The following is a 10,280-nucleotide window of genomic DNA, read 5'->3' as shown; positions in this document are numbered from 1 at the left end:
AGAGTGTGTGCATGTGTGTGTGTATGGGAGGGGCATTTTAAAAGTTCACATTTCTAGACCTTGCTCTACACTCTTTGTATCAGACTGTGTGTGGACATGGTCTATCTTTAAAAACAGTGATACATATTATTTACAGAAACACATTCTTTCTTAAAAGCTGCTTTTTGTTTACCCATCTTAAAGATATTTTCATGGTGATATATGGGTGTATAGCCAGCTACATTACCATTTTAATGTCCATGTATGTATTACAGGTTTTTTCCCTCAGAATTTCACATCGTGGGATATTTTAGATTACTTGTAATTTTTCATGTTTATAAACCGTATCGCTTATTTCTTTGTACATACATCTTTACATCCTTGACTGGTTATTTCCTTGGGACAAATTCCTAGATACGCAGTTTCTGATAAAAAAGATGTATTTTTAAAAGATTTTATTACCTGTTGCCAAATTGCCCTTTAGAGACATTTTCCCCAATTTGTATTCATATCAAAAATGTCTTAGTGTCTATTTTTGTCATTCTTGGCTTTCTTTCTCTTTATTAATTACATTTTTAATTTTGCGATAGTTGTAGATTCACATGCAGTTGTAAGAATACAGAGAGATCCTATATATGCTTTACCTAGTTTTTACCAATGGTAACAACTTACTGAACTATAGTTGTACATCACAACCAGGATATTGACTCTGATGCAGTCAAGATATAGAACATGCAAGTTCTGTATATGTTTTAGATGTACACCTAACTATTTACATCTTTTCAATGTGGATATAACGTATTACTTTATTTTATTTTTTTCCTTTATTGATTTTAGAGAGAGAGGGAGTGAGAAGGAGAAAGAGATAGAAACACTGATGAGAGAGGACATCGATTGGCCGCCTCCTGCATGCCCCCCACTGGGGATCGGGTCCTGACTGGGAATCGAACGGGTGATCTCTTGGTGCATGGGTTGATGCTCAACCCCCGAGCCACGCCGGCTGGATATAACTGGTATTATTTTAAAAACCTTGTCCATGTGTTCATTACTAGTGTATTGAAATAGAATTTATTTTTGCATGTTTATCTTGTATCATGTGATCTTGCTGAGTTCACTTATTTGTCTAGGATTTTTTTGTGTGGATTCATTGAGATTTTTTATGTAGACAACCATGCTATTGGCAATTGAGAAGTTTTCTTTCTTCTTTACCGCTCTGGATGCCTTTACATCCTTTTCTTGCTTCATTGTATTGGCTATAGTTTGCATCATATGTTCAATAAGACTTGTGAGAGAGCACAGCCTTGCTTCATCCTGATATCAGGGAGAAAGCATTCAGTCTTTAAGTATAAAGTTAGCTATAGTTTGTTTTTTTTTCTTTTTATACAGATTTTTTTTTTTTTAATAAAGTTGAGGAAATTTCCCTCTTTTCCTATTTTTCTGAGAGTTTTATTTTTTTTTTAAGCCATGAATGGGTGATGAATTTTGTCAAATGCTTTTCCTGCATTGATTGCTAGGATCCTGTGATTTTTCTTATTATGATGGATAGCTGTGATAGAGTTTGTAAAATTTTATTTTATTTTAAAATTACAGTTGACTTTGATACTATTTTATATTAGTTTCAGGTGGATAGTGTAGCGGTTAGCAATCATAATTTACAAAGTGACCCCCCGATATTTCAAGTATCTTCCTGGTATTCTTAGGTTTCTTATGCTCCACTTTTGTCATTCTTTAAAATCTTAGACAATAAGCAAGAAATAGTATCTTATTGCTGTTTTGATTAATTGTTTAATTCTCGTGTTGTCTTTTTGTGTAACAGGTTATTTTCTTCTGCTAGATTATTCACTTATTTATGTGGATCAGATGTGTTTTTGAGTCATATTTATTTGCATTTGTCCTTACTGGAGTCTTGTCTTGGCTTTGTACTCAATAAATTTTTATCTATTTTAATTGAATATCCAACAACAGCAGATTATTCAACCCTCACTTCCAGATTCAGAACATGTACTATGACTGTTCATCTTTTAGCCTGTGCACACGGATACTGACCATTGTTGGGAGCTTTATCTTCACACAGTTCTTAGCTTCATATTAAAAAAAAAATAAGGCATTTAATTTGAATTAATTAAAATGTAGAGTCAGTATTTGAATAAAGGTGAAGGGAATTTTAAATGATTGGCCAGAAACAGAGAAAGAGAAAGGGCTACTTAGTAAGGTCTCAACTCTGTAAGTGGGTATTAATTACACAGGCGATGGAACCGAGACCGCACCGGAAAGGGTAGGTTAGACGTAATAAACATTTCCCAGTGTGGTTGCTATGAAACATTAAAATACATTCCCTGCCGGAGGATGAGTGTTTTCTGAAAACATCTCTCTGTGAATGGTCCAGGTGCAGTTTTTTTGTAGAAAGGGAAACTGTAAGTTCCGGAAGGTTAGGCTGGGCTGTGGCTTTTATATTTTACTCTCTTAAGGCTAGAGGCAAATTTTGGTTCTGTTGACCAGGGAGCTTATCAGAGTGTTTGTTCACTTATAAACGTTACTAAAACATCATTGGCAACGTAATAGGATGGAGAAAGTTGTGTTTTTCAGAATGCCTCTCAGGAAGAAAAGTTAATATGATAGGAAGGAATTAGACACTTGGACTGGTGAAGGGAGTAGTGGAGTATTTGCCAGGAACATGCTCCAGTAACAAAAGATGTTGCTGAATTATTTTCTTGGAAGTGTGTGTCCAGTTATGTACTTTCAGTGAAGATGAGTCCAGCTCTTACTTTGCTGAGTGGCAAATACATGTTTAAGGCCAGAACTGAGTTCTGAACAATAGAAGAGGCTGCATACCACCAGGAGGCCTTCTTGTGGCGCCTCTGCAAGCAGAGAACAGCCTCTTCCCTAAATGTTGAAACAAGGAGATAGATAGGATCTAGGAATGGGGAGTAGGTTGAGGGCAAGGGCTGAGGAATCTAGAATTCCATTTATTAGGTCTATTATACTTAAAATGCCATTGATACATTCAAATTGATTTATCATGATTTGACTTGGTACCCTTTTGGGAAAAATCAAATTTAATGAACTGAAAGTATAGTAGCAACTTTTCAAAGACAATATATGTGGGCCATTTCATTTTTTAGTCTCAGATTTTCAAAAATGGAACTGTATTATTTTTTTTAAATTAAAAATTTAAATAAACCTGTGTAATATAGGTACGTAGGCAACTCCTTTAGCATTATTTTTTCTTTTTTTTCTGAGCAAGTACATACATTGCAGAGCTACCAATTATATCATTTAGCTATGTAATGGGCAACAGGGGACTGTGAACCTGCCAGTGTTCCCTCCTCTGTGCATTTTCTCCTAAATACTGTTCCAGGTTCGGTGTGTTTGCTCTCAGTCATTTAAGAGCTTGACTTGTTTGCTCAACTCTACAATTTTAATGGTGTCTTGAGAGGGAAGGCAGATAAGGGTGTGTTCAGTTTGTCATCTTTAACGTAAATCTTAATATTTTCTTGGTAAGTTATATTGCACAGTTTTAATACTCAAGTCATGTAGAGTTACAGGGGCAAATGGCAAAATAATGAGAAATTAATATGTTGTGTGAGAGATTAATTTAAAAGACATTTTATCTAATTTCATACTCTATTAGAACAATATTTTGATTACAAAACTTCTGCCTGTTTTGTTTTGTTGGCTCATTATTCAAGTAAACATGTAGTAAGATTTAGGGGCATTCTACTACTGATAAGCTCTGAAATGAAGAGTTATATATTTTATTACCCTAAAACAGAATGTATTTTTAATGAGAAAGTTATATCTGTATAACTATATAATAATAATAAATGCTTAGAACATAGAAAAGGGGCTTCTCAGCTTGGGTGAAGTTAGTAACAGTTTTTTTACTAATCAACAATGATTGTTAAAATTATGATTTTTCAGATTTTATGACACTTTTTTCTAAGACTTTGTCCTATCAGATGCTCAAATAAGGTTTTAATTTAAGTGAATAAACATCTATTTACTCATAAATATGTTTTAATTTAAGCGTAGTACTTTGATTTTTAAAATACAAACTCAACAGTTGGTATTATAGACATCTATACATATTTTTTTCTTTTCTTTTTTTCTAATCCTCACCTGCGGATATGTTTAGAGACGAAGGGAGAAAAAGACACGGAAACATCAATGTGAGAGAGAAACACAGATCAATTCCGTCCTGTAGGCGCCCCCACCACAGATGGAACTTGAGACCTGGGTATGTGCCCTGACCGGGAATCGAACCTGTAACCTTTTGGTGTATGGGATGACACTCCAAACAACTGAACCACCCAGCCAGGGTTATAAACACTATTTTGCAATTGAACTTTACTATTCATCTAATGATACTAACACTTTTTAAAAGAAAACCACCGTATTATGATAAGTATGAAAAAACCACATTCCTTCTCCATGCTCCCTGTTCCCACATTTCACTCTCCAGACATGATGACCACCCTAAACTCTTACTTATAGTTGTTTATTTTGGTATTTACTTTCATTTTTCTAAACAATATTCTTATACGGCTGCTGTTTGAATTTTTAGTTTCCAATTTAATCTCTTCACTATTTACTATAAAATATAAGTCTTCGGCTTTTTATTTTATTTTTATTTTTAAAATTCTCACCTGAGGATACTTTTCCATTGATTTTTTAAAGATAGAGTGGGAGGGAGGGAGGGAGAGAGAGAGAGATAAACGTCAGTGTGAGGGACACACATTGATTGGTTGCCTTCCACATGACCCCGACTGGGGCTGTGGATTGAACCCACAACCCAGGTAAGTGACCTTGACTGGGAATCGAACCCATGACTCTTTGGTCCATGGGTCGATACTCTAACTGCTTAGCCAAATTGGCCAGGGCAAACCTTCAGCTTTTTATTTTTTATTTATTTTATTTTTTATCCTCACCCGAGGGCATTTTTTGCATTTATCTTCAGATAGAGCGGGAGGGAGAGAGGAAAGAAGAGAGAGAAACATTGATGTGAGAGAGGCACATCGACTGGCTGCCACTCACATGGCTGGGGACAAACTGAAACTGAGGTATGTGTCCTTAGCGGGAACCAAACCCTAGACTCTCTGGACTGCGGACTGACGTTCTAACCACTGAACCAAACCGGCCAGGGCAAGCCCTCAGCTTTTTAAATATGCTCCTCCTTTTCCTGTCTCTTACCTTTTAAATTATGTGATGATATTTGGTTAAAACAATATTTAGTGTTTATATTACTATGATTATGTAATTATTATTCATAGTTAAGCCACATATTATTCTATGACTAAATTTTTTTTCTATTTTCCCAGGCATTAATGATTATATTGTTCTTTTTTTTCTGCTTAACTTTCTATATGATTATCCCAAATTCTATAATAGAACTGTAAGTTGTTCCTTATATTTAAATACATTAGGTTGTTAGATTTCTCTCCCTCTCTGCTGCCATCTATTCTTTTCCCTTCCTTCTCCCTTCTTTCTTTCTCTCTTCCTCCCTCCCTTTCCCTTTCCTCCCTCCCTCCCTCCCTCTCCTTCCTTCCTTCCTTCCTTCCTTCCTTCCTTCCTTCCTTCCTTCCTTCCTTCCTTCCTTCCTTCCTTCCTTCCTTCCTTCCTTCCTTCCAGAGTTCTTCTGTTCTCAGCTCCAATCTGGATGTTGCTCTTAAGCCTACTACTCACCTGCCATCTCCTTTAATGTATTATATGGTCCCCTGGATCACATCTTCCTCTTTCACAGTTTACTTTCTCAGTTTAGGGGAGCATATAGTCCAGTAGTTTCCTCAGAAAGGGTGAATGAAACAGAAAATATATTTTCAACTATGCATGTGTTTGACAGTGTGACTGGGTAAAAAATTTATAGGTTTCATCAAAGTTTAACAAGAAGTTTTAACATTCTTTAAAAAAAATATATATATATATCTACATATATAGAATGGGAGAAAAAATGGGAAAGGGAGAGAGGGAAAGAGAGAAAGATTGATGTGAGAGCAACGATCCCCCTTCCCTCAAGCCCTGACCAGGAGTCGAACCAGCAACCTTTCAGTGCATGGGGTGATGCCCAACCAACTGAGCTCCACTGGCCAGGGCTTAACATTCTTTTAAAAAAATTCCCAAGAAAAGGTCCAACAAGGGCTTAACTTTGTATTTATTTCAAAAAATATAAGGTGTCTGAATTACTTAAAACTAATCTGTTTACCGCTCTGATTTTTAGCCGTTATGTGTAAAGTTTTTCTCAGAAATTTCTGAGGTTTTCCCTAGAATTACGAACAACATTTATGAAGTCAGATTGGGGCTGTCCCTTCTGTCCCTGGGAAAATAAAAAAAGACCCAGGTGGGTAGGGGACATCAATCAAATTAAATGCTTGTAGGGGATTAAAATTTAAGATTATTTGTCCATATGGTTTGTACATAAGAAATCCAACATTTTTCTTGTAAAAGTGTTTTTTTCTTGTAAATTGTCAGGCTCAATAATCTTAAAAGGACTAGAAAATTGTGAAAGTTGTATTGCCAATTTTTGTTTGACATATTTTAAAAAAGGAGGTAAAATTGACCTAACATAAAATCAACCATTTTACAGTGAGCAGTTCAGTGGTATTAGTACATTTATAATGTTGTACAACCACCACCACCTCTATCTAGTTCCAATTTTTTTTATCACCCCAAAAGGATTGCCAAATCTTGATTCTGATTCTTTTCTTAGAACATTAATTTGTCTTTATATATCAGTCACTCTGGAAATGAGCCAAATTATTATATTCTGACTATTCAGCTCCTTCAACATTACATTGTAAAGAGTTTATAGTTTTCTTATCAGAAAATCACAAAAGGATATTAATGTCCTTCCTGCATTATGTATTCTTTGAATCTAGCAATGTAGAAATTAAATTAGAACTGATATAGTAAAAAAAATTAGGTTAACGTTATCTTTATGGTTTTTATTTTAGGGATTTTAGAAATGTACTGCTACAGAACGTTGAAAATGCAGGCTAGAGTAGGAAAATCTCAAGAAATGGTCTATTTAACAAATAAGTTAATAGATCTGCAAATGTTTCTGCTTTTCTCCACCTGCACATTGTGCTGCTATTTGTCACATGCTGTATAGAATGAGCATCACTGTCATTCTGTGATGGAGATTCTCCTCTGAACAGGGCTTAATGTAGGTGAGATTTCATGGAGAATAGTTTCTGATACCTTTAGGGGGACAGTGAGAAGAAAGAGGAGGAAAAGTGCCAGAGACTGCTTTTAACTTTCATTTCCCCTACTACTCTACTTATAAAAATTAGATTGCCGTCACATTCCTGCTTTTCTTATTAACAGCTCTTTGTTTATTTTGTAAGTAAGGTTTAGGAATTAATAAGGAAGCTTCAAAGGAGACACCATTCTCTCTAAAGCCAGCTTTGGTTAGCCATGGGGGGTAGTTAGGCCAGGTTTGTTGTTTCAGTCTATCAATCAAATGTACAGATGGCCTATTTTTTTTTTTTTAACGTGGAATAAAATACCACATAACAACGGGTAGACTGAACAAATCTATGTAACTATGGGGCTTTATAAATGAGCATGCAGCTATAATTATTAATAATTAGATAGTAAATTAAATAGAAAATAACTAAAATAATATAATAAATAGAATAAATAAAAGTAAATTAAGTTACATGTTAATTAAATGTTTGTTTATAAATACATACATTCGGAATAATTGAACTTAATTGTTTAGACCGGTGGTTCTCAAAGTGTGGTTCCCAGCAGCATTGGCGTCACCTGAGAGCTTGTTTAGACATGCAGTTTCTACCTTTTCTGTTTCGAGTGGTGTGGAGTTGGCTTGGGTCTCTGAGACCTGAAGGTTGAGAACTTCTTCGTGCTGGGGGGAATGCACCCAGTGGTTCCGATATCCGTGCATTGGCATCACCTGAGAGCTTGTTTAGACATGCAGTTTCTACCTTTTCTGTTTCGAGTGGTGTGGAGTTGGCTTGGGTCTCTGAGACCTGAAGGTTGAGAGCTTTTCGTGCTGGGGGGAATGCACCCAGTGGTTCCGATATCCGTGCATTGGCATCACCTGAGAGCTTGTTTAGACATGCAGTTTCTACCTTTTCTGTTTCGAGTGGTGTGGAGTTGGCTTGGGTCTCTGAGACCTGAAGGTTGAGAGCTTCTTCGTGCTGGGGGGAAATGCACCCAGTGGTTCTGATATCCATGCCACAAAATGAATATATTGAGTTACACCAAAAGCGCTACGGATATTGTTTGGATTACTATGATAAAAAAGAGAAAGAAGAAAGGTAGAGGCTCATGTTCAAAGAAAGCAAAGAAGATAATTGGTACGAAGGCTAAGTTCTACTATAAATAGCGCCACGCTGAGAAAATACAAATGGAAAAGACTGTCACGATGTGTGAAAAGAGAAACAGCAAACAGAAGGATGACGACAAGATTCCATAAGGAGCAGTACCTGCATATCTACGGGACAGAGAGGGACAGTCGGAGCTAAAGTACTTTTTAATATGATTAAACAAAAAACGAAAAGAGAAAGCGGTAACATGGGAAGTCCCTCTGCCTAAACTTGTGCCCAAGGAGAAGCAGAGGTATGAAAAGTCATTCGAACAGGAAAGAGAGAGAAGAAAGCTTGAAGAGGATGGTTACTCAAGTCAGCTTTGTGGAGATGGCTTTACTCGAAAAGCACCTAAATATGAAAAGCCAATGGGCTTGCGTTTCAAGAAGGCCCACATGACATCCTGAACTGGAAACCACCTTTTGCCTGCCAATACTTGGTGTAAAGAAGAATCCCTCATTCCTTCTTTATACAACTTTGAATGTTATGACCAAAGGTATTGTCATCGAGGTGACGATGAGTGAGTTGGGCCTTGTGATACAAGGAGGCCAGGTTATTTGGGGAAAATAAGACTGTTACCAACAATCCTGAAAATGATGGATGCATAAATGTATTCTTACTGGTTTGACTGCAAGTAACTCGGCATAATTACTGAAGACTATGCACCAACCAGGAAAACTCCATTACTGTGATGTTTCTGAGTGCTATTACACAGGTAACATGTCTGCAGTCATCAAGATGATGATTTATTCTATTGTAAAAAACATTAAAATGGTCCACTTAAAAAAAAAAGAACTGCAGTATCTACTGAATTAGAAACTCTGGGGGTGGGGTGCAGCAAGCTGTCTTAACAATTCTTCCAGGTGGTTGGGATGTAGTAGGACTCATGGTTTAAGTTGAAAACCACCCTATTAGCCTTGATGGAGTGCCCTCTAGTGTTGCTAAAATTACATTTGCCAAATTACAGGGCTTGGCCTAGAAACCCTGATGTCAAGATGGAAATTAAAGAAAAAAAACAAAACAAACCAAAACAAAATATATATATATATATTTGTTTTTTCAAAGGTATATTCCCTTAATATGTCTGTGAAGCCCCTTTTCAATGCATAATTTAAAAAAATTAGAAAATATTATCTCTACAATTAAAAGCTTTGGTCTTTTTTGGATTTTGGTCAATATCATTAAAAATATTTTATAAACTTAATATTTAAAGGCTGTTTAATAGTTTTTTGTTTGTTTTTATTCTGACCCAGGGACTTTTTATTTTTATTTTTTGCATTTATTTTCAGACAGAGCAACATCCATGTGAGAGAGACACATCAACTGGTTGCCACCCACACGACCCCAACCAGGGCTGGGGACAAACTGCAACTGAGGCACGTGCCCTTATCGGGAACCAAACCTCGGACTCTCTGGTCCATAGCCGATGCTCTAACCACTGAGCCAAACCAGCCAGGGCTGTTGAATAGTTTTTAATTTTATTCTCCTTATTTTCCACAGTTTTATTGTGGAAAGTTATCTTTTTAGAAGAAAGGATGAGGGAGTAGTTGCTTGCCTACCATGTTATTTTTGTAAATACTTAACTAATATCTTCTCATGTCACCAAAGAGGCATAGGCAGATTTGGTAAAACGGTAAAGCAGGCAGTAGTGGGTACTTAAAAATGTTACCCTATTAGGATTTTGTGCTTGTCATTTCATGCCTCCTCCTTTTGACACCTCCTTTTGGGTTTCTCCCAGCTCCTCAATGTATTGGCCCTTGGCGTTCAGTGTTGCATTCTCTGGTCTAGTCCTTTTTGATTCACTTTTTCCATCAAATATTTTTACAGTTGGTCCTGTCTTGAATCCTTTAAGAGCAGGAATTTGAAGACTATAAGTAATTGAAGAAGATATTTAGGGACTGGTTAGCTTTTCTTTGCCTTTATTTTATTATTTTTGTGTGTGTGGTGCATGCCCCTAGCAGGAACCGAACCCGGGAC

At 36.4% G+C, this 10,280-nt stretch overlaps 1 pseudogene; it reads left to right on the top strand.

The window, feature by feature from the left end:
• Positions 1–8,169: 8,169 nt before the first annotated feature.
• LOC118632612 lies at positions 8,170–8,931 on the top strand (annotated as a pseudogene).
• Positions 8,932–10,280: the final 1,349 nt, after the last annotated feature.

The sequence above is a fragment of the Molossus molossus genome, unplaced genomic scaffold, assembly GCF_014108415.1.
Source record: "Molossus molossus isolate mMolMol1 unplaced genomic scaffold, mMolMol1.p scaffold_m16_p_17, whole genome shotgun sequence".
Lineage (NCBI taxonomy): Eukaryota > Metazoa > Chordata > Mammalia > Chiroptera > Molossidae > Molossus > Molossus molossus.
This window is presented reverse-complemented; position numbering and strand designations above follow the sequence as displayed.